The sequence below is a fragment of the Sus scrofa genome, chromosome 12 (assembly GCF_054392235.1).
Source record: "Sus scrofa isolate SSC_HxYL_T2T_F1_AM1 chromosome 12, Sscrofa_HxYL_maternal_Yorkshire_Landrace_v2.0, whole genome shotgun sequence".
Taxonomy (NCBI): Eukaryota; Metazoa; Chordata; class Mammalia; order Artiodactyla; family Suidae; genus Sus; species Sus scrofa.
The window spans coordinates 64,479,179-64,504,007 of NC_139394.1; the positions used below are offsets into that span (position 1 = coordinate 64,479,179).

Here is a 24,829-nt window from a genome sequence, read left to right on the forward strand (position 1 = left end):
TGGATTTTGTGGAATGGGAGAGAGGCAGAGGGGGCACTTTCTGCATCACCAAGCAGTTTGTCTTGTCCAGGCTTTGGGGAGCAGCCGAGCCAGAGCCCCATATTCTGGCTAGAGACCCAGTTGGTGGTAGAGTCCACTGGGGGTGGGGGTAGGACCTTTCAGGTGGCCTCTCGGAAGCTCTCCCATCACTGGTGAAAGAGGCTGTAGGAGAGCTTTCCTGGGAGGAGCTTCCAAAATCCAATCAGACCCACATCCTGCTGAACTCAGTAGCAGCCCTTCAACCAGCTTTGTCGCTGGTGTGCGGTTACCCTGGAGTGTGTGTCCCCAAGGTGTGTGCTGTGCAGGGAGAGAGAAGCAGAGACTTGGGGACTTGGGAAGCATGGTGTTTCTGCTCTTGCCTCTGCTTTCCCAAACAACATGCAGAAGGCTGGATCCCAGAGGTGCCTTCTCTGAACCGAATTATCAAAGAAAAATGACATTATGCACCGCATAACTTGGGTGATGTGTATTTCTTTGTCTTTCAAAAATTGGAAACTGGTGGATTGTCTCTGCAGAAACTCTTTTGCTTTCAAACAGAATAATGGATTTTCCAGGCCATCACATCCATTTGCACACCAGGCAGTGAGCAGGTTTTTCTGATCGTACGCTGTTTCCCCACACTGGGGTGGGTGCTGGAGGACACAGGAGTGTGTGGAGGGACTGACGGAGAGGGTCGAGACAGGCTCTTCTTGGTAAAAGAGCAAAGTGCAGCTGGCATCCTCGGGGGCCAGGCGAGAAGGGCCTGCAGAATGATGAGGCAGGCCCTCTGGGCTGCATGTGATTGATTCCACATCTTGGAAAAGCCGAGTTTTCCTCTGGATTCTGGAGAGCAGCTACATCCCTGTGTCCGCATAGGGTCCATGAGACTGGGAGCAGTGGCTGCACTGGGCGGTTGATGGGGGCGGAGGAGGTTATCCAGACTTCCCCTTTTCTGTAAAAGCAGCACAGTGACTCCATGTCTGGCTCCAGGCATATCCTGGGCTCTCTTGGCCTCTGGGTGAGGTCTGAGGGCCTCTCCAGGGCCAGCGACGGGCAGCCCAAGGCACCTGGATTGCTGCCCTGTGTTTCCTGGAACTTGCAGACCAGGCCCCTCCAGGAAGTGGCCATGGGCCCGGGGCAGCATGGGAGGGGAGCACCAGGTGTCCAGATGTCCCGGAGAAATCCAGGGGCCGTTTTCTAGGACCCTGTGGCTGTTGGGAGGAATGTCGAGCTGCATCTGTGCTGTGCACTGAAGTGGCTCTTTCCCCCAAATCGTATTTTCCCTTCCAGTTTCCTCCTCTAGTCTGGAGGTGGTGATGTTCAGAAAGGGAATGAGCAGTCGCTGAGAGACTGGAAAACACCAGGGCCTCACGGGGGGGGGGGGGGGGGCGGACTGGCGAGGCCTCATCAGTACCGCTGCTGCTGCTGCCGGCACCGCCGCCACCGGAGGCAGAGGCTTGTTCTGCTGGGATGTTGTCCCGGCCCCGCAGGGTGCAGGGTGGGCATCCTCGAGAACAGCGACAGGCAGGGGTCTTTCTCCTGTGTTTGACCATGTGTGTGGCAGCCGGGTTTGTGTTCACCCGGAGCCCTAGGGTGGAGGGGGCTGGAGACCTTCAGTCTCTGTGGCTCTTCACCCCTTTGAGTCCACGAGCTTTTTGTGTCCCCGAAAGAGCTCTGGACGCTCTTCCCAGACTGATGCACCAATATACGCATTCTTCAAGAATTTTGGAGGGTTCATAGACCCCAAGTTCAGAATATGCCCCCATCTGGGAGCACCCATTCCCCCACCACGTGACTTGCCACAGGCTCAGGATGTGGGAACAGGGACCCCCAGGCCCTGCGTGGAATTCCTGGCAGGCTGAGGGCTTGTGACTGCTGGTGCTGCTCCTTCTGAACCTGAGGTTCTTTCTCACGTGAGATTTGGGGGGTGGTTTCCCAGTTGGAGACTCTCCAGTCTGTCCTTACTTGTCACTTGCCGGCGAGGTCTTGGGCGGCCTCCTTAATGTTGGGGATGCTGAGCTGTGCGGGGTGCAGGCTGGATGCCAGGGAGCTGCCAGCTGCCTAGAAGGAACAGAGAGCAGTTCTCTTGTCTGTAGGAGCTGTGTCATCTCAGGAAGAGCCTGGGGCCAAGCCTGGGCCCACCCTTCCAGTCCTCAGTCTGCTCTGACCTTGGCCCAGCTGATAACCTGCAGGTTGTGTTTTCTCATCTCCCAGAGGGTATCTGAGGTACTGAGCAGAGCAGATGCTACAAAGTGTGTGAAATTGCGTTGGCTCTGCAAATCGAGACTTGTTCTCCCGGCAACCATGGTAAGAAGCAGGAGAATCAGCCCGCTGGGGGTCTGGCTGGGCTGCAGGCATGCACTTGGTACCCTTTCTCAGGCCAGGCCCAGGATGTCTTGGACTCTACCTAACCAGGGCTCAGTCTGGGTCAGAAGCTCACTGCAAGTTCAGAGGCGGTGTGGGACGCTTCTTATGAGGATGAAAGTAGCCAGCTTTGGATAGAAGAGGCCACTCCTCTTCTCTTCCCCGGACCCTGTCCCTGCAGCTCTCACCCCTCCGCAGATGTTGCTTCTTAGGCTCACACTTGCCATGTACAAGGAGCCCTGGGGGAGAAGCTGCCTTTGGTGGAGGAGAGGGCGAGTGCCAGCCTACACGGAAGGGGAGGTGTCATCTCTGCAGCGCAGATCCCAGACCCAGTTGCCAGCCAGCTTCGTGGAGCCCCGGAGGAAGGGCTTCATTTCGCTGGGGTTACACCAGGCTAAAGTGGCCTCTCCCTGCTTTCCCGAAAGGAGGGTCTGGTTGGGTTGGTTTACCACCGCTCAGTACAGCACAGCCCTGATGGGCAGAGCTGTTCCAGGGCTAGCCAGGTGGTGTGACTCGGTCCACATGGCCAGGGTGGCTGGGCTGACTATGCTCTACATCTGCAAACATGAGCCACACCAGCAGTGCAATAAAAGGACCTTCAGGAGCCTAGGGTGACTGGCTTCCCTGGTGGCTGGATAAGGGGCATGCGCGTGGAGGCTCCTCGGGGTCGTGGGAGCCGGGCCCGTCTTTCCTTCCTGGGGACAGAAAAGTCTTTTTCCTTCAACATCCTCCACCCCAAGGAGATCTCTCAGGTGAGCAGGTCAGAGGCCACCAAAGAGCAGGGGCTTCCCCACCCTTGGCCTTGATCTGGTTCTTGCTCCACCTGGGATGGAACCTCCTTGTTTCCATGGACCGCTCCTTACCTTTCCGAGGCCAGCTTCCCGGGCCAGGTCAGCCCACGACTCTGAGACCCAGTTGCCATTTAGGCCCCACCATACTGGGTGACACTTAGTCATCCGTAGATAGTTTTCCCCACTTTTTTGTTTGTCAGTCCTGAGCCTGGAGACCCCCAGCACATTGTCCCTGGCAGGGTGTTGAACACCAGCAGGCCGAGACATGCTTTAGTAAGTCTGTGCCGAGGGCTGGCTGAACCCCAGTGTCCTCAGCAGACCCTTGGATCTGGGCTGTGCATCCGGGGGCTTCTTACCAGGCCTGCTGGTATGGCAGTGAGATCTGGCAACTTTGCTTTCGTTCGGTTGGATTCCTGGGAGCCGTGTCCGCAGGGCTTGGCTGTTCCTGGCTGCGCGCCAAGCAGTGGTGTTCTTGGAGAGAGGAGTGGCGTGGTGCCCGGCCCCCAAGGGCACTGCGGGGATCCCATCCGGCAGGTGCAGTCTGGGGCCTCTGCTGGAGTGGCGGGCGGGCGGGAAGGGAGCTGGCGGGAGAGCCTGGCCTCCACATTCCTCATTCGCTGCTTTGCTGAATCATGTTCGTTCCCTCCACAAAGAGAAACCTTCCTTTTTAAACTCTGCTGCTCCGTGACTGTGCTGGGCTCAGGCATTTCCAGTGATGCCGATGCAGAAGGAACCCGGGCCAGGGCCTGCTCTGCTGGTTCCCAAAGCCAGGAACACGGTTGGTTCTGCATGGCCAGGCCTGAGGCCAGGCCAGCTGTTCTGACTGCAGGTCTGGTGGGGACCTGCTCAGAGCTCACCAGGAACTCTCTCTCTGGTCAGAGCTCCTGAAGTAGCCTGGGCTCCACCCGGGACCCCTAGCCTTGGTGTAACCCCAACTTGGTCCCCTGGTGCACCTCCCTCCCCCTCCCCCCAAGTCATTTCATTTCCAAGTGCACTTTTTCAGGCAGAGGCCGAAGACCATGTACTGGGCACGGGAAATCCATGTCGAGTGGATTTGAAGCATCTCTTCAGAGACACTTCTCCCCAGCCACTGCCCCCGATGTCCTCACTTAGGGACCAGCAGGTTCTGGCTCAGATGTCTTGAGTCATCCTTCCAGTAACCAGAGGGCTTGGTACTGTCACTCCTCCTTATTTTAGGGTTCCAGTGGCCCCCCCTGCGCCCCCACCCCCCCACACACCTGTAGGGGGGAGTCCCCTGCAGAAGGGTTACCCAGCCGATGAGGGTCTTTCTCTGGCTTCCCATCAGGGTGCCCAAGGGTGGAGTCGTCCAAGGAGACCCCCCAAAAGTGAGGGGGTCTCAGCCCACCGTGTACACCCCCCCACTTCCCCACCGAGAGCAGCACCATGAGTGACTCTGAGTTAAATGACACACACTCCCTATGTTCCACCCCCTGGCCTGCTGGCTGTGTCGCATCCACTCTGAGGAGAAACTGGGGTGGCGGGGAGTTATCTCAGCAGCCGACTCCGTCACTGTCACTGAAAGAGTGCTGTTCCGATGAGCACGGTGACCTTGGCAGGCCAAGCGGGGCCGGTGGCCGGGCCTTTGCAGCCACTCCCCCACCCCCAACACCCCCACTGGCCTGAGCAGAGCCCACGTGGCTCTCTGGGAGCATTTCCCAGCTTTTTTTTTTTTTTTTTTTTTTTTTTAACTTTTATTAGCTCAAACTCCTGGCTGCTGCAGCCATATGGAGTTCTGCCGACGGCTGCTGCTCAAGGGATGTGGCATTTTGATGTTTCTAACTTAATCTTAACCAGGATAGACGCAGGAGCTGGGCAAGAGTGGAAAATGTCAGTGTGTTTCCTGCAGGGTGGCCTCATGCTGGGCCTGGGGTCTGTGCCCACCTCCGAGGCTGCCCCTGCCCGCCCTGTCCTCCCGTCCTTGCCTGTTCTGCCGCTCTCCTGCCCGCCGGCCTCCAGCGCCTTCCCAATGTGTCCCCCTTTCCCTGGGCGAGAAGCCGGCTTTTCCTCTCTGTTAGTCTGCCTGCTCTGGGTCAGCTTCCCTCGTAGCCCGCCCCCCAGCCTCCCCGGCAGGAAGGCAGGCCGCGGGGCCATGAGAACTCGGAGGGGGTGAGAAGGGGGTCTCGAGAAAGGTTTCGTCGCCTGGTCCCGTGGGTCCCCTGGGCCATAGGCAGGCGTTGGCGACTCCCCTCCCACCTGCGTGCTGCTTCCCAATCATGAAGTATTTTCTCCTGTTTATTTTGCTCCTTAAATAGTCTTGTGAGATCAGCAGGCTATTGCTTGGTGTCAAAAAGGATGGATTTTCTCTTTCAATATTGTAAAAGCAGGGTGTAAGCATTGTACAAAACGGGAAAACACAGGTGAGCAGCAGTGAGACTTGGAATGATTGATTCTGTTCTTCCAGGCGCCAGGGCTGCGCACAGGAGAAAAGTGGTCATAGCTGTGCCGCTGTCTCATGAAGGAATGGTGAGGGGCCAAGAGGCTGGTGGCCCAAGTGCCTAGGGGGCCCAGGGAAAGGGTTCCATGGGGGTGGTCACCTTCAAGTCCCTGGGAACCTGGGCCCTCAGCTCTGGTCCCAGCTCAAACCCTAGCTTGCCAGCCCGCTCCTTTCTGTGGCCTCCGTCCCCCCATCAGCAGGTAGCATGAAGGGCTATGTGGCTCAGATGACCTCTGAGGTCCCTGACGCCACCAGCTTCCACCAGCTTCCACCAGGCTCCTGTGTTTCAGGAAGGGACCCCTTCCTTCCCACAGGAGCCAGATTCATAGTCATCCTCTCATGTCACTCCCTTGTCCCCAGCTTGTGCAAGAGCTGGGACCCAGGGAGGGGCTTCTGGAGGGAAGCAGACCCCTGGGGCCCTGGAGCTGACCAACCCCTGCCCAGACTGGCACAAATGCCTCTTCCCTCAGGGCTTCCATGGGAACCAGGCGCCTGGATGGGAGCTGCAGGGGGGCAGCCCCCCAACTTCCTAGTCGGGGCTTTGTCTCACCTGCGCTGACCGGCCCCTCCCAGCGGCCCTGGTACTCAGACCTGTGCCTCTCCTTGTCCATAACACCTTCCCATACTCTTGGCCCCTTGACTGCTTGGCTCCTTGGCCCCAGCATGTTCTCTAAGAGGTACTTTTTCAGTGGTTTGTTTGTTACAGTCACATGTTGAGACAGTGGTGGCCAAGATGAACTAATGCTGGAGGCAGTGGAGCACGGGACCAGGGCCTGATGAGAAGGTGGTCCCATGAAGGGCCTGTTTCGTCAGCTCACTGCCCCCACAGTAGAGCATGGCCACAGCCCAGCTCCTGGCAGCCAAGGGCTTTGGGGGTGTGCAGGCCATTCAGTGGGTCCAGATGACCCTAGGAAGCCTCATCAGCTCAGTTTCCCTCCTGGGGGAGGTGTAAGGCAGCTCCTAGGCCAGATGGTGCCTTTGTAAGAAGTAGAAGACCCCTCTCCAGTGGCAGAGACAGAGGGAAGGCTTGGTGAGTTCAGCCCCACCCAGACACCCTTGTGCAGTGCACATCCTACACAGCTGTACTTGGCAGCCTTGATGAAGGCGCACAGAAGATCAGTCTTTATCAGCTGAGGCCAGATGGCAGGCACCTCTTCTCCCATGTGTCCCCTCAGGCACAGTCTTCCCAGGTCACCTAAGGCAGGGGACAGTGCGTTGTCAGCCAGAACATGATTTCTGCCTCCGAGCTGGATGCTTGCCTTCTTCCTCTTGAATCAGAGAGCTGAAGCAATTGAACATCTTCTGGAAGGTTCCAACTCAACCCTTCTGCCTCTCCAAGGGCGTCCGTCAGAATCAAAGACACTTTCAGTGGGGCTGGAGTCGGGCCCAGTGGGACACAGGGACATCAGAGAGCCCTTCCTTGCTGGGCTCCCACGGACTCCAGCCACCACCATGTCCTGGGGACACAGGAATTCCCCTCCAGCTTCCCAGACTGTTTGCATTCCCGCCTCTGCCCTTTCTTGGGGAAATAAGGTCAGGATGCTTCCCACCCCCAGTGAATAACCTCCACGTCTCCAGATAAAATAACTCCCCTCGGTTTAGTTTTTCCTGGAATAAGCTTTCGGTTTCCTGAACTTCTAACTGTTCTCAACTGCAGATCTGGGTTCTCCGTTTTCTTCTGGAGTTGTGGGTTTTCAGAGTAAAAACTCTGTGGGGTTTCCAAACAGCTGCCAGCCCAGACACCCTCAGGAGTGGGGAGGTTCTTGGATGTGGAAACTCAGACTCGAAAGGTTCCACGTTACCTGCTCCAAGAATTCCCGTCTCTGCAGAAACCGCCAGTCAGGCAGGGGGAGAATAACAGACATGTTTCTGGTGTGAGCCATCTCAGGAAGGCTGGTCTATGAGCTAGGGCCTCGGAGGGGAGTGCAGGCTGGGGGAGGCGGGGAAGCAGGCCTGAAAGGAGAGGGGGTGTTGGGATGGAATTAGAGAAACAGTTCTGGAAAACAGGCAGGAGTTGGGAACATGAGGCAGTTGTGTTGCCCCTGGGCCGTGCCTTTGTGGGAAGACGGCCACCGAGGGACTCGTGGCAGAATCCTGGGACGCTGGGACCCTGGCAGGAGGCTCTGGGCCTTTACCTGGCCTGTGGCTCCGGCCATTTCGCTTTGCCTGCCTCCACCTCCTGCCTCACCCTCCCAGGGACCCTGGAAACTGTGGACAAACTCAGTGACCTCCCAGAGACCCCACCAAGGCCCCTCCCTCCCCTAGGATACTGCCCGTACCCCTGGCTTTGCAGCCTTTCAGGCTCACTGGTTTCTCTTGGTGCTGCTGATGGTGCCCCCTGGTTCTTCTTACGGTGCAGTGAGGCCCTGAGCAGAGCAGGTGGGAGGAATCCCCCTGCTCCGTCCTTGGGAAGCCCTTGGAGAGGGCGCTGGGCTCCCCCCTCCCCCGGGCCCACCCCTGCCCTCCCTGCCACCCAGGAGAAGGTCTTGGGGAAGCTTGCTCTTAGGCAGGGCCTCGCCCACGGCCATGGACCTGGGGGCCTCCTCCCCCACCTGCACTGCTTCCCTCACAGTTGGGCGTGAGCTGGATTCGAGCTGGACTCCTTGTCTCGCGTGACTCATCTCTGCTCACCCGGATTCTTGGAGGCTGTGCCTGGGCCTTGCCTCTGACCTTGAGATTTAAAGTGGTAAAGACCCGTAGTGTGTGTGTGTTGGGGGGGCATGCTGTTGACCTTACGTGAGATCTTGGTGAGGCCATCAGACCCAGTTTTGGGAGTCTCCATGTCACTGCAGAGGTATTTTTAGATGAGCCTAATGTTAAATCAGTTGTTGGGATTGGCGTATGCCCACTGTGGTAGACAGAATAACTGGCCTGCAGGGACCTGCTGTCCAGCTCAGGGAACTCTGCCCAATAGTCTGTGATACTCCACGTGGGAGAAGAGTCTGAAAGAGAATGGATGTGTGTGGAGGTATGGCCGAGTCACCTGAGTGTACGGCAGAAATTCTCACGACATTGTAAATCAACTATATCTAGTACAACTTTTAAAAATATATTAAACCACTCGACCTTCAGTAAAGCAGATGACCTTCTGTAGTGTCGGTGGGCCTTATCCAATCAGTTGAAGACGTTGAGAGAAAGGACTGGGAGGAATTCTGCCCCCAGGCTGCCTTACAGGCTTCAGACTTGCCAGACCTGCCAGTCACTTTTCCTTACACCTCTCTCTCTCTCTCTCTCTCTCTCTCTCTCTCTCTCTCTCTCTCTCTCTCGTTCTTTCTCTTTCTCCCCCGCCCCTGCCCCCACACACATACCCCTCTTGGTTCTGTTTCTCTGGAGAACCCTGACTGATGCACTTGTTCTCCAAGGGCTGGCGGATGGGCAGATGGAGTAAGAAACTGCAGGGGCCCCTGGAGCCCTCCTGTCACAACGCTCCGGCCCTCGGCTTCTCACTCAAAGAAACGGGCTGTTCCTGTGGAAGCTTGGGGAGCAGGTTGTTGGGAGGTCAGAAAAGCCTTGATGTCATTCCCCCACCTCCTCTTGTCACCTCCGTTTCCTTCCACAACAGACCAAACCTGTCCTTTAACCCTAACCGTGACACAGAGGGGGACAAATGGGCTTAAATCCTTCACCACAGGGCGTCAGCGGCGGATTCGGATAATTTCCCAGGCAGAGAGATCAGGAAGGCGCGGTGTGGATGACACAGTGCTGAGAATTCCTGGAATGTAGGAGCTGGTGGACCCCTGGGACCGCTGGCCTCAGCCTTCCCGCAGAGTCCCAGTCCCACAGGATGCTCTGGCTGGGAGGTAGTACCAACGCCACCCCCTTTGCAGAGTCCTAAAGCCTGCTGGCTGAACCTCCAGTGGGCGAAGGGCAGTGCTGTTTGCCCAACTCCTTGTGTTCCTAAGCCCTCTGGTCCAGGGCCCTCCTCTGCTGGGCTCTCCCACTTTCTGCGGAGAATGAGCTGGCAACGTGCTCCGTTATAGGTGGGGAGCTTGGGTGCAGTTGTAGCCAGTGTGCAGGGGGCCACGTGCCCGGGGCTCCCGTCCCCCCCCTGGGCAGAGTCTGGGGGGACTGGTGACCACAGGGAGCAGACCAAACCCCCCTTGGGCCTGCCGTGCCTCCCAGCTGATTTTATGCTTTTCTGAAGAGAGAGCTTCGTTTTGTTATTTATTTGTTGCTACTGCTGTTTCTTGGATTTTAATTGAATTACACTTGGCAACGGTCAGACATCTGTTTCCAGAGGCCTGTTTTGTGCAGAGGGTGTCATTTTTATAGATTTCAAAGTTAAAACACAAACAACGCGCAGCCATGAAGCCTGGCTTGCTGCGTCCTGGTGGGGAGGCAGACCCGCCAGGCACTTGTCACAGTTAAGGAGGGCCACCTGCCAGGGCCTACAAGCCCTGCAGGGCTGGTGCTCATGGAGGAGCAGGGGGTCAGCGGCTCTGTGACGGGACCAGGGAACCATCCCCGCCCCTCTGTGGGGCAGGCAGGGGCAGTGGTGGCCAGGGCCTTTCCAGCAGCGCCGGGCGGAGGCGGGGGGGCAGGTGCTGGGCCTTCGGGGGTGACACCCAGCCAGCTGCCCTCGGCTTGGCCACCTGGACCTGGGGGTGCAGGCTTGCTGGCAAGCAGGGCAACACCGGCAGGGTTTTTTGAGGGAGAGGCCAGTGTGGCCGTTGCTTTTATGACTCTTTCGACTTTGCTGTTGGGTGTTTCTAAAGTCTGAGCACATATGTGCCTCCGGCTCCAACCTAAGTGCCTCCCTCCCCGGGACGGGGAGAGCCAGACAGACACCTACCTGAGAGCCCCGCCTCCAAGACCTTGGCCACAGTGTCTTGATCCTGGGAGGTTCACGGTGTCCTTGGGGAGTGATTGTGCACACACCCCACACATCCATACGTACACACACCCCCCACACACATATGCATTCACACACAGACACACCAGACACGTGTATACACACAAACACTCCATACGCACACCACACACATGTATATACATAAACATACACACATACAGACGCACGTTTGCACAGTAGTTATGGGTGCTTGCTGTTTTCAGTTACATTGAGCTGAAAATTTTAAAGCCTGTTTCCCTAAGACTTTAAGTTTAACCTACAAATGCCATTATTCTATTTATGAAGGTAGTAGATTCAAATGATCATATTTAAGGATGGAGGGCTTTTAACTTTAACTAAATTTCTTTAGCTATCTTAGTAGTTTTACAAATATATGTAGCTTTCTTTAAGTTTATAAATAGCCATCCTTTTTAAAAAGCAAAACTTTCCCAAGTTCCTAAACAGTTCTTAAAACGTAGCAAATTAAGCTTATAAATAGGGTGAATATTAAGTTCTCTTAAATGGCTCAAAACATGTCACAGACTCTGCCAAGTGCTCCTTCAGCGTTCTGCCTAAATCATGAATCATAAGCCTGAAGTCGCTTCCTCACCAACCCTGTGGGACTGGAGGTGCGGGCCTCGTCTGCTGGGGACTCGGACTTAGCTGATTCTCTAAAATGTTAGGCATGTCTCAAGAGCCAGATTGACACATTCCCAAGTGTCTGGGCAGCGTTACTCCAGTCAGGGTCTGTCGGCTACGTCCAGGTTGGACACGTGAGAGGAAGCAGATGAGCCCAGGGCCAAGTGACTGGTGCCACCTCCAGTGGGTGGTCTCGGCCAGGCCAGCACAGCCCCAGCGGTTTCCTCTTCTTCCAGCCCCCACCCCCAACCCCTCCTCCAGCTCTCCCATCACTGGACTGGGCTAGATTCTGATGCTGATTCCTCCCAACTTCCTTCCCTGTTCTTCCCGTATGCGGGCCCCCCCCAACTTCAGCCGGCTCTTGGATGGCACACAGCCCACACCCTTGGCTCCAGGATGGCGCATCCAAGGCCACGCCAATGATCCCAGGAGCCAGGAGGAGGGTTCCTTAGTGACGGCCTTGCTTCCTGGCACAGAAATCCTGCTCTGGCAGTGCGAACAGATCTCTCTCCTCTGCTTGCATACTTCCAGGGTCTCTGAACTCCCCTCTTACTTTTTTAAAATCGTGGTAAAGTGTAGAGAAGCTGGAACTTACCATTTTAGCCGCTTTTAGGTGTTCAGGTCGGTGGCATTACGCACATTCAGGTTGCAGCCATTTCCCCCCCACCCCCGCCGCAGAACTCGTCGCCTTCCCCAAATGAAACTCTGTCCTGGTTAAACTCACACCCTCCACCCCTCCCCCCGGCCCCTGGCGCCACCCTTCCACTTTCTGTCTCCGTGGATTTGACTGCTCTGGGGACCTCATTCCACTGGAACCGGACAGGCCTAGTCCTTCTGTGATTGGCCTGTTTCACTTAACATCGCGCCCTCAAGGTTCATCCGTGTTGGAGCACGTGTCCGGATTCCCTTCACCACCTGCTTTTAAATGGGAACCGTCTTAGGGCCCATGGTCCCACGGGGTGCATCCCTGACCCGCCAGCCCCACCCATGGGAGCGGACAGCAAAGGAGAGCCAGTTGGAGTCACTCGCACCCAGGGAGGACTCTGGACTGGGGAAGCGGCACGTGGATTTCCGCCGCTCACGGTCCTGTGCTCCTGGCAGAGGTCAGCAGGGGCCGGAGTCGGGGGGTCCCACCCGGCTTCCCCTGACCTCTTCCCTCGGCGTACTCCTTGGGGAAAGTGCCACCTCTGCTTCCATCAAGTGTATGAGTTTCCTAAGCTGCCACAATGAAGGCCCCCCGACTTGGAGACTTATAACAACAGAAGTTTACTCTCTCACAGAAGTCCGAGGTCGGGGCGTGGGTGAGCCACGCTCCCTGGAGAGGCCGTGGTGGCGGGGGCGCGGGGCGGGGAGGTCATTCTTTGCCACATCAGCTTCCGGAGGCTGCGGCTGCATCACTGCGGTCTCTGCCTCCGTCTTCCTCCCTCCTTCCTCTCTGTGTAACAAGGACACCTTCTCTATAAGGACACCTGTCCTTGGATTTAGGGCCCACCTGGATAACCCAGGATGGTCTCATCTTGGGATCCTTAATCTCATCACACCTGCAAAGACCCTCTTTCCAAATGAGACAGCGTTCCCGCATTTACGAGGAGCGTGGACTTGCTGGGGGCGGGCTCCCGCGTAGCACAGGGCGTCTGCATCTGTTCCTCACGACCTGTACGTGGCCCCAGGCGTCCCCGCTCCCGCACCCCCGGGCTCTGCCCACCTGCCTCGGGGCTGTGTCTTCATTCTGCCAGCAGCTGCCCCGAGTCCGCAAGGTTCTCTGTCTTCCAAGGTCCCCTAGCTACTCTCCCTGGCTCTTCCTGGGGCTGCATGTCCCTGACAGCACCTGACAGGCCCCTCTCCTCCCCCGGGAATCCTCAGAGGCAGCCAGAATGTCCCGGGGGAGGGGACACAGTCCAGTCACCCAGCGAGGCCGCGGGCCGGCGCTCCAGACTGTATCCCTCCCTCAGAGCGGCGTCTGAGGCTGCAGAGCCGGGAGGAGAGGGGGCGGCCCGCTGCGCCCCTGCTTGGCCTCCGACTAATTCCTCTCCTCAGGAGGACTGCGTCTGATCACAGCCTCATCAGCGGCCCTACACACGCCGCGGTGGCTTCAGCGCTGAGCCGTGTACCTTTGCTGGTTAATATGCGGGCCTCGCCGCCCGCCTCCCTCCCCCGGCTCTGTTGTTGCAGAACCTCGGCTTCATGCCTGGAGGAGAGAGAGACAGACACAAGCTGGTTTCCCGTGGGGCCTTCCTCCTGGGAAGGGGTTTGAAACCTCCAGCTTCAAAGGGAAGGGGGTGGTGGCGGTTTAAAATAGCATGTGCCTGGCAGCCTCCTATGTGGCTTCCCCCAGCTTTCCCCTAAAATACCTGAGGAGACACACCAAAAAAAGATGAGAACTCCTGCACACAAAGCCAGGTGGGCAGCCTGGCAGGGCTTTCTCTGGCTCTGAGACAGACGGAGCCGCGCCAGCTCCCCAGAGCAAGGGGGAGCCCCTCCTCTCCAGCCTGGGGAGGTCAGGCCACTGCCCCTTTCCCACACAGTGATGACTTGGGGGTAGAAACACTTCTGCACACTGCACCCTCCCCATGCACACGTCTCTGCATGTATTCAGAGAAAGGCGCCCTCTGAAGCCACCTCCACCAGGAAGGCAGGAGACAGGGAAACCCCAGAAGTGTGGCCACTGAAAGTCCAGCGTGGCCCATGGACTCTGACAGGCATGGAGGTCCTGGGATGTGGACACCACTGCGCATTTCCACGGACTCCATCCCTGGAGTATCAGGGACCCCAGGCCACAGGTAGGCCAAGCCATCCCATCCCAAGGTCAGAGTCACATTAGCTCAATGTCTGGGGTGTGGCCTCGGAGCTGGGGCGCCTTATAAGCCAGAACCTGAAGAGGTGGACTCAGCTACTACAGCGAGGCAGCCCTGGGACAAGGTCAAAGTTGTGGTCCAAATTCCAATGTGCGGGTGTGGCTTTCACACCAACAAGCAGTCCTCCTTCAACTCAGTTCTGACAGTGTCTGACCCCACAGGCTCAGGCTCTGCCCCCAAGGCTGCCCCCACTTCAGATCTCATCGCAGTCCAGGTTCTTGTCGCCTGTGCTTCTGACCCACCTGCTGTAAATGGGACGTTCCCTCGACCCTGCCCCTGGGTTGGATTAATTTGCTCGAGTGGTTCAGAAATCAGGAAAACCGTAAATCATGAAATCACTGGTTTATTGTCAAAGGAAATAGCTCAGAAACAGCCAGGTGGGAGACAGCCAGGAGGGCCAGGGTGAGGTTTGGGTAGGACACAGAGCTTCCAGATTCTCTGCAGGTGCTCCACCCTCCACGCCGCCACACGCTCACCAGCCTGGAGTTCTCCAAGGCCCACGCTGTGGAGGTTTTATGGAGGCTCCATCCCATAGGCCAGACCGATTTCATCACTGGCCATTGGTGACAGAGTCTCTCCAGCCCCCTCCCCTCCCCAGAGGTCAGGGGTTGGGACCAAAAGTTCCAGCCTCTAATCACATGGTTGGTTCCCCTGGCTACCAGCTGCCATCCTCAGATGACCAAGGGGCTTTCCGAAAGTCACCTCATTAACAAAAAAATCAGCTCACAACAAAAGACACCTTTGTCTCTTTTCATCAGTTAGGAATTCCGAGGGTTTTAGGAGCTCCGTGCCAGAAACAGGACAAAGATATAATAAATCACAACACCGCAGTAGACAGATGACGGACGGAGATCTCGCTAAACTGCCCCGCCTCCAAGCATAAACAAATGGGGTTAGAAAAAACCTGCACATTTGGGAAATACTGTGGAGGCTGGACCCTTCCTCTGAGATGATCTGTGGCAGGATTGGGAGGAAATGAACCTTGTGGGAAAAGAACAAAATGCCACAAAAAGAGGGCGCGCTGAAAGAGGACAACACGGTGAGAAGAAAAAGGAGATTAACGAGCCAAATAAGAATGGCGAGGATTCGAAAGGCCAGCAGACCCGCAGTCTTGGCTGGAGGCGGAGGGAGTGGCATGGACGGTCAGTGTCGGGAAGGCAGGCCCGGACCCTCCGTGAGAGTGTGTGATGGGAAGAGCACGAGAGCAGATACACCCATGGAGACCCCGAGAGCCAGCGTCGACTTTGCTAGTGAAGAGCTAGGCTGTGATAAGGTCCATGCTTGTGGATGAAAGGCCCCGCACTGGAAGGTAAATTCAAAGAAAATGCCCGCGACTGGACACATGATGGTAAAAAATCTTAATAACCACGTGTGACAGGCAGACAAAAAGGCCAGGTGCACATGACCCCTTCTTCTGCTCCCACCCGTCTCAGCAAAGTGTTTGCCCAACTGGGTCTCTGGACCTTTTTTAAAAGATTGTTGCTGGAGTTCCCACTGTGGCACAGTAGGTGAAGAATCCAACTGCAGGAGTTCCCGTCTCAGCTGAGTGGTTAATGAACCCGGCTAGCATCCATGGGGACATAGGTTCGATCCCTGGCCTCACTCAGTGGGTTAAGGATCCGGCGTTGTGGTGAACTGTAATGTAGGTCGCAGATGAAGCTTGGATCCCTGGTGGCTGTGGTGTAGACAGGCAGCTGTAGCTCCAATTGGACCCCTACCCTGGGGACCTCCATATGCCGCGGGTACGGCCCTAAAAAGACAAAAAAAAAAAAAAAAAAAAATCCAACTACAGCATCCCAGGTCGCTGAGGAGACAAGGGTTTGACCTCTGGCCCAGCACAGTGGGTTAAAGGATCCAGCGTTGTTGCATCTGGATCCAATCCTGGGCCCGGGAACTTTCATATGCCTCAGATGCAGCCATAAAAATATAAACAAATAAGTAAAAGTTGTTGCAGAATACACATCGCGTCACATGAAATTTACCATCTTAACTGTTTTTAGTGTTCACTATTGTTAGGTACATTCACATTGCTGTGCAACCGTCACCACCATCCGTTTCCAGAACTTTCTCATCTTGGAAAACTGAAACTTTAAACAACATTTACAACAATGCCCATTAAACCACAGCTGCCCAGCCCTCTCGCCCGAAGCCCCTGGCAACCACCACATGACTCTGTGGACTTGACTCCTCTGGGTACCTCCTTTGAGTGGACTCATCCTTTTGTGCCTGATTTCTTTCCTTTGGGGTAATGTACTCAAGGCTCATCTGCAGTGTAGCACGTGTCTGCTTTTCTTCCTTTTCATGGCTGAATAATATTCCCATTGTCTACATAGACCACATTCCATTTATCTGTAGAAGATGATGGACACTTGGGTTCTTTCCACCTTTTGGCCATTTTTGTGAATAATACTGCTGTGAACATAAGGGTAGAACTATCTGTTGGAGACCCTGCCTTCAGTTCTTTGGGGTATGTACCCAGAATCGGAGGTGCTGCGTCCTAAGATAATTCTCTTTTTACTTTCTTGAGGAATTGCCGTAGTGTTCTCCACGCAGCTGCACCACTTTCCATCCCCACCAGCAATGCACACCAGCTCCACTTGCTGCACAGCCTCATCAGCTCTTGTCATTTTCTGATTGGGGTGGGGTTGGGAGTGGTTTGATCTAGGAACCGAATAAACCAGGAAAGTTCATACAGTTTGTATTAGGAAGGAAGGGCTGGGTCCTGTGAGGGTTTGCAGGGTGGAGATGAGAAATTGAGGGACAGTTGGAGTCATGGGAGAGATACAAGGAAGGGATGTTAGGAGTTTGGGGGGGTGTCACGAAGGGATGCCCTTGTGGTGACCTTGAGAGATTGCTGAAAGGCATCAGTTCCTCTTCAGGCTCCCCTGAGCGCTGCACTGACGTTCCTAGAAGGGCAGTGCGCTGGGACCGCACAGGAGAGGCAGCTAGAGGTTAGTGGCAAAGACAATCCTCTGGATGAAAGGGCAGAAAAATCAGTAAGGACCCAAAAATCAAGTGGCCTCAGAGTCAGCTGCCGGCATTTTGGAGGGACTTTCTCTCTGGCCGGGTTGCCTTCAAGCGTGACGTTAACGTAAAGGATTTTTCCAGATTAGAGCTCGGAAACTAACCACCCCTGTATTCCCTTCGAGCGAAAACTTGTTCTGAATGAAGTTCTCTGGCAGCACAGGGCACGAGATACAGGCGTGGAGCAGCTCCAGGGAAGGGCTGGGGTGTGGCCCCAGCTCAGTCCCGGTGACTTGCAAATCTGTGTCCAAACCTGAATGCAAAGGGCCAGAGTTCATCACCATCGGCAGAGTAGCTTCAACATTAAAAACAAAGCAAAAAACCCCACAAACCTGCATCTAAAACCTCCAGTTAATTCCCATCATGGCTCAGCAGATTACCAACCTGACCAGTATCCATGAGGATGCGGCTTTGATCCCTGGCCTGGCTCAGTGGATTAAGGATCCGGTATTGCTGTGAGCTGTGGTGTAGGTCACGGACACAGCTGGGATCCTGCATTGCTGTGGCTGTGGTGTAGGCCAGCAGCTACAGCTCCAGTTCAACCCCTAGCCTGGGAGCTTCATATGCCTTGGGTGCGGCCCTATAAAAAAAGGGAAATAATAATAATAATAAAACCTCCAAGTATACCCACAAAGGCCAAGAAGGGGAGGAGCGGGCGGGCAGGCAAGCAAGTGACAAAAGGCCCCAAGGACCCTCCAACACCAACTACTGCCTAGGTCCTGTTCTGTCCCCTCAGATGCCGCCCTGGGATTGATGTCAAGCTCTGGGCATGGGCTGCGCATCCCCTCCCGGACCCCCCACCCCCACTAAAACTACACCTGCATCAACAGGGCGCCTCCCTGAGGGTCAAGTAATGGGAGAGGGAAGAGCGAGAGTTCTGTGTCGAGTGGGACATGAAGGAAAGGCCTTGGGCAGGAAACCCTTCCCAGGGCTGCCGGGCTCCTAGACTGGCCCCCTGCCCTCAGGAAAGCCCCCCTCTCCCATTCTTCTAACCCCGTGGTTCTCAAACTGTTTTCAGTATCAAGATACCTCTTTGTACATTTTTATCTCTCTTTTTTTTCTCTTTTATAGCTACAGCATGTGGAAGTTCCCGGGCTAGGAGCTGAATTGGAGCCGTATCTGTGGCCTATGCTGCAGCTTGTAGCAATGCTGGATCCTTAACCCACTGAGTGAGACCAGGGATTGAACCTGCATCCTCACAGACACTATGTCAGGCTCTTAACCTGCTGAGCCACAACGGGAACTCTGTATCTCTTTTAAAAATGGAGATACGGAGTTCCTGTTGTGGCGCAGCGGAAACGAATCTGACTAGGAACCATGAGGTTGCAGGTTCGATCCCTGACCTCGCTCAGTGGGTTAAGGATCTGGCATTGCCACAAGCTGTGATATAGGTCACAGACGCGGCTCAGATCCTATGTTGCTGTGGCTGTGGTGTAAGCCAGCAGCTGTAGCTCCGATTTGACCCCTAGCCTGGGAACCTCCATGTGCCACGGGTGTGGCCCTAAAAAGAAAAAATTAAAAAAAAATAAAATGGAGATACAGTGGACATATAACGTGGTTTGAGGCTCATAATGTAGTGATTTTATATGTTTATGTTGCAGTATGGTTGCTATTGTAGCTTTAGCCAATACCACTCTCTTGTCACAAAATATCATTTTTTCTAGTGCTGGTAACAATTAAGGTCCAATCTCAGCCAGTTGGATGTTTATAATAGTTTTGTTGTCTCTAATGGCTGTAATTAGTCTCTAGGACCGATTTATCTTCTAGTTGAAGTATGTACCCAGATCCAACCATACATTAAAAGGATTGTACATCATGATCAAGTGGGATTTATCCCAGGGATGCAAGGGTTCTTCAATATCCGCAAATCCTTCGGTGTCATACACCACACAAACAAACGGAAGAATAAAAACCCGGTTATCCTCTCAGTAGATGCAGAAAGAGCCTTTGACAAAATCCAACACCCATTTCTGATAAAAACCCTTCAGAGAGTGGGCCTAGAGGGAACCCACCTCAACATGATAAAGGCCATCTATGACACACCCACGGCGAATGTCATTCTCAACGAGACAAGGATGCCCGCTCTCGCCACTACTCTTCAACATAGTTTTGGAAGTTCTAGCCACAGCAATCGGAGAAGTAAAAGAGATAAAAGGAATCCAAATTGGAAAGGAAGAAGTAAAACTATCACTATTTGCAGATGACATGATACTGTACCTAGAGAATCCTAAAGACTCTACCAGAAAACTGTGAGAGCTCATCCAAGAATTTGGCAAAGTCGCAGCGTACAAAATTAATACACAGAAACTGACGGCATTTCTATACACCAGCAATGAAAGATGAGAAAGAGAAATTAGGGGAGTATGTACCCAGAAACAGCATCTCCCTTTCCCCCACCTCCAGCCCCCAGCCACTCTGTTTCTTGAGTTCGGTTCCTTTTATGTTTAACCTATAAGTGAAATCACACAGTGTTTGTCTTTCTCTGCCCAACTCATCCCACTTAGCACGACGTCCTCCAGGTGCATCCATGTTGTTGCACGTGGCGGAGTTCCTGCTTTCTCACGGCCGAACAGCGTCCCGTGGTGTAGAGACCACGTCTGCTGCAGCTGGTCATCTGTTGATGGACACTTGGCTGGTTTCAGTGTCTTGCTGCTGTGAACATGCTGCACTGACCATGGGGGCACACGTATCTCATTTCCTTTGGGTACATACCCGGAAAGTGGGGTTGCAGGGTTGTATGGTAGTTCTATTTTTAATTTTTTGAGGACCCTTTATACCCTAAAGTTCTCTTTGAGAACCTCAAAGAGGTTTTCTCCATGGGAGTCACATCTAATAAATGCTGTTGACTGTGTAAGAAGTCAAAACAAAAAGACTTCTGAGTCATGAAATTAAAGTTAATAATCTTGGAGTTCCCACTGTGGTGCAGCAGAAACGAATCCAACGGGTATCCATGAGAATGCGGGTGCGATCCCTGGCCTCAGTCAGTAGGTCGGGGATCCGGCGCGGCCGTGAGCTGTGGTGTCGGCCGCAGACGCAGCTCAGACCCTACATCGCTGTGGCTCTGGTGTAGGCCGGCGGCTACAGCTCTGATTCGACCCCTAGCCTGAGAGCCTCCATAGGCCGCAGGTGCGGCCCTAACAAGCAAAATGTAAATAAATAAATAAAGTTCATAATCTTGTGTGTGAAAGAAATAATTTTTAGGAAAATAACTATATTTTCCAAAAGAAAAAATATAGCGAGAAGAGTGGCACGGTTTCGGTTTTGTGGACCCCTTTGGTGTGTGGTGGGCATGGTAGGAGAGAGCTGGCATCCCCCGTCTGTGGCTCCTGCCCTCCATCTCTTGCCACAGGTGGTTGTGGTTGAAGTCCGCAGAGAACGTGTAGCATCACGCCTATATGTCCTTGAAAAAGCAGGCCTCGTAGAGCCCCTGAAAGGGCCCGCAGGGCCACCTCCACACTCTGAGAAATGCCCTTGGAACCTTCCTATGCGAATCCCCGCTCGCTCGTTGATTTAATGTTGTGCCAGTTTCTGCTGTACAGCGAAGTGACTCGGTCATACATATATATACATTGTTTTTTTATATTCTTTTCCATTATGGTTTATCCCGGGAGGTTGGATACAGTTCCCTGTGCTGCACAGCAGGACCTTGTTTTTTGTCTATTCTAAATGTGGTTGTTTGCGTCTACTCACCCTGAACCCGCCGTGCATCTCACTCCCTCCCCCTCCTGCTCATTTTCCGAAAGCGTACCCCTCACCCTTAGCCCATCATCTCTCTTCCTGCTGGAGTGAATCCCCAAACCTGGTTCTGCAAGCTCAAGTTACATGGTGGTTACATGCTGGCCCTTGACCCCCTTGGTCCCACGCCAGTGACACTGTACCTGCCAAGCTGCCCACTGTGGTGACTAGTGCACAGCTGCTAACAGTCCCAAGTTTCCTGAGGGGACCCGTCTGCATGAGCACTTCCTGGAGGGGATGCCATTTAGATTCATAATGAGGAAGCTAGGATCCTTCCCACTGCCCAGAATTGGCAAGGTGGGCCAGCACCTCCAGGGCCAAGGCTGTGCCGGGGGCCTGGGTCGGCGGGGGTGGGGGGAGCGTGGCGCTATGGACTTTATTCTTCCACTCCCCCCACCCCTGCCCCACATGCAGCCTTCTGGTCCCTCTTGGGCACATGGGTCACATCACTGCAGTCGTGACACACTTGTCCCCAGTAAATGGGTTTTTGGTGGAAGACATGCAGAGGGCACTGAGGACGCCGGAAGTGGCCTAAGGTCCTGGGGCATGAGAGGTGTCCTAAAGCCACACAAGCATTCTGTGGTCCGAGGTGGGTTCAACGTAAAGAACTACAACGTGAAAAGTACGGAAGCCTCTCCCCACTCCCCGTCTGGTTTTCCCTGTCACCACTCCTCGGCAAGCTGGAGCCCTGCGACCTTGGGGAGCCCCACCCCAGCTGGAATTCACAGGCAGGTGGCGGCCATGACTCACAGTTACCCATGAGCAGGGCCACGCCTGCTTCCTGGGGAGACCCTCCCCATCCCCTCCTTCCTCCCACCCCGTGCCCCCTCCCCAGAAGCAATGACTTGACCGCAGACAACGGCCACCAGAGCAATGGAGCACTGTGGGCAGGCTGGGTGCCCAGAGTGACGGCAAGGACAGGGACCTGGCTTCAGGAAAGGACAGTGTCACCTTCCCCACCTGCCCAGTGCCCTGGGTTAGCAGCCAGGTTTTCTTGGTCCTCGTGGGATGGGATGGCCTCTACTGGCCTGGAGAGGAGCACTGTGGGAAGATGGGGCGGGCGGGTAGGAACCCAAGAAACCACACAGCCACCCAGTCCAGGGGCTTCAGGCTTTTCTTTGACAACAGAGCTATGTTTTCAAACATGAGCTGGGCCCCAAGCCTTGCCCACTCCTCGGGCCTCTCTCTTGGCGCTGTCAGCCCCGAGATCTCGAACACGGTTTGGTGACTGCTGTTTCCCCACCTGCCCATTTCACAGGTGGGGAAACAGACCCCCAGAGGGAAGAGCACCCACACATTTTCTGAGTCCCCTTCCTGCCTTCCCAGCCCCTCCTACCACACAGGGTGCAGTGCCGATGTTTGCACTTTGCTCGGGAAACAGCTTGTGTCCCCACGGCCCTGACACACCCTGCTGACCATGAGGCCAGCATGGTCTGTATGCCATGCTTCCTGCGCTGCCCCAACTCCTGGGCTTTCCTAAAGAGAGGTCACTGGAGTTTCCATCGTGGCACAGCAGAAACGGATCTGACTAGGATCCATGAAGTTGCGGGTTCTATCCCTGGCCTCGCTCACCGGGTCAAGGATCCAGCATTGCCGTGAGCTGTGGTGTAGGTCGCAGAGGCTTGGATCCAGTATTGCTGTGGCTGTGGTGTAGGCTGGCAGCTGCAGCTCCTATTCTACTCCTAGCCTGGGAACCTCCATATGCCACAAGTGCAGCCCTAAAAAAAGACAGACAAAAGAAAAAAAAGAGAGAGAGGTCACTGCTTTGGTTGCGTTCTCTAATGGGCTGGGATCCAAAAAGAAGTCAGGAACCTCTGCCTGGGGCGGGGTGGGGGCACACGGGAGAGGGGAGCCCACAGGCGATTCTCTTCCCTGCCAGGGCTTCACCTGTGACACCAGCTGATTCCTCTTGCCACCCCCCCACCTCCCCGTGATGGACAGTCACCGTCCCTATTTTACAGGAAGCAGATGAAGTGGCACAGGTGGCTCCCTCTGGCTGAGGGTCCGGACTAGCGGACTGGGGACAGAAGCCCACAGCAGGGTTGCCCCAGTTCTGCAGAGGCCCTGGGCCTTGGACTGCGCTGGCCGGCACTCTGAAGCCCCCCTCACCCACATCGGCAGCCAGAGAACCTGGCCCAGGACACGGCCCCTGTCCCCGAGGCTCATTCCTGCCCAATGGAAACAGAGCCTGAGACTGGCCCCTCGGTGCCCTCAGCAGAGCTTGAGACCCATTCCTTCCAACAGGGGCAGAGGGCGGGTAGGGGCCAAAGCTCCCAGAACCATCACGGGTGGGACCCTGCCGGGGGCATGGGCTCCTGAGGCCCCTCCAGGCATGCCAGCAAAGCTATTTTTTCCTTTGCCAAACCACAGGGCAGCAGCCTGCCACACAACCATCGCAGCTCCGGCCCAGGTAGAAGCCCCCGACTCTGCCTAAAATTCTTATTTATTTATTTATTTATTTATTTTTGTCTTTCTGCCATTTCTTGGGCCACTCCCGTGGCATGTGGAGGTTCCCAGGCTAGGGGTCCAATCGGAGCTGTAGCTGCCAGCCTACGCCAGAGCCAGAGCAACGCCAGATCCGAGCCGTGTCTGCAACCTACACCACAACTCACAGCAACGCCGGATCCTTAACCCACTGAGCAAGGGCAGGGATCGAACCCGCAACCTCATGGTTCCTAGTCACATTCGTTAACCACTGCGCCACGATGGGAACTCCTGAAATTCTTTTTTAAACATCTTTGTTACGTGTGATTTATTTTTCTTTCAGTGTTATCGAGATACAACTGACACAGAGCACAAAGTTTCAGGTGTACAGCATAAAGCCTTGATCTACAAAGATTCCAATAATATTTGCAGCAACAGTAATACTAATTACATGTTTAGTTAACATTCATCATCTCATGTAGTTAGAAAAATAATGTTTTCTTCCTCGTGATGAGAACTTTTAGGATCTGCTCCCTTCACGGCTCCCAACACAGCAGCAGCAGGGCTGACTGTGGTCACCAGTCCTACAGTCCATCCCTGAGATTCTGACAGTTTAAAAAACTCAGCGGCTCTGGGCCTCAGTTCCCTCCACTGTAAATTGGGAGGAATGAGGCCCAGCCTGCCTGCTTTCAGGGATTTCTAAGAATCGCATGGGAAAGGCACTTGGAAAAGTTCAGGATAACTCACCCAAATGACAGGGAGCCAGTGCCAGCTGGGGTTCATCTGTCATCCCATGTTCCCTGTACCCAGGTCGCTGGACCCTGGGAACCTGTGCTGGAAGCCCTCCTCCTGGGCTGTGATGGGGCAGCACATGTGCAGCTTGGGGTCCCAGGGCACCTAGGGTGCGGGGGTCCCCAGGAGGGATGCTCTTGTTCCTTCCTGCTCTGTGCCAGGCCCCAAGCTCGGGGAAACCACAGCTTCCACCAAGGACAACAGAAACCAGGGAGGTGGTTTGAGAAGAGTCAGGGCATACCCAAGGAGCTCCCTGGTGGCTCAATAGGTTAAGGACGTGGTGTGGTCACTGCTATGGTACAGGTTCCATCCCTGTACCCTGGAGCTTCTTCATGTCATGGGCAAAGCCAACAAAAACCAGCCATACCTAAGCTCTTCCAGATGCAGAGGGCATGTTTAATCCAACACTCTGGGCAGGAAACCGTCTTTCTTTACTTCTCTAAAGCAATTAAATGTATGAAGCTCACATTCAAGCTTAGTCATGTTTGGGGGGGGTGCTGTCCCTTTCCCGGGGTTGGACAAGAATCTTGCGGTCTTAGTCTAGAACATTTGGAGTACGGCCCTTGGAATCAGGACTCTGACGGGCACCACTCTTGGCCAAGCCTGTGGGGTCCCTTGCTGATGGGCAGGGGTCTCTGCTAATGGTCGTGCCTCCTAGCTTTATCCCTCCCCAGACTTGGGGAGCCCCTGCCCCACTCTGTGTGCCCTGCCTCCATGCTCCCTCCCCTCCTCTTAGGAAGACCCCAGCTGACACTAAGGAGGCCTGATGGGGTTTTCTTCTGGGAGCCTGGCAGCTTCTCACAACCCAGAGACCTCACATCCCCCGCGAGATAATAGAACCCTGAGGTCACATCCTTTATAAAAGCAGCAGTGAAAATGAGCTCCGATGCAAGAGAAAAGA

The 24,829-nt window shown here is 54.9% G+C and overlaps 1 protein-coding gene across 4 annotated transcripts in view; it reads left to right on the forward strand.

Annotated features, from left to right (window-relative positions):
* Positions 1–24,829, forward strand: part of LRRC75A (leucine rich repeat containing 75A) — a 73,356-nt gene that overhangs the window by 36,690 nt on the left and 11,837 nt on the right. The gene's annotated exons all lie outside the window — the stretch shown is intronic.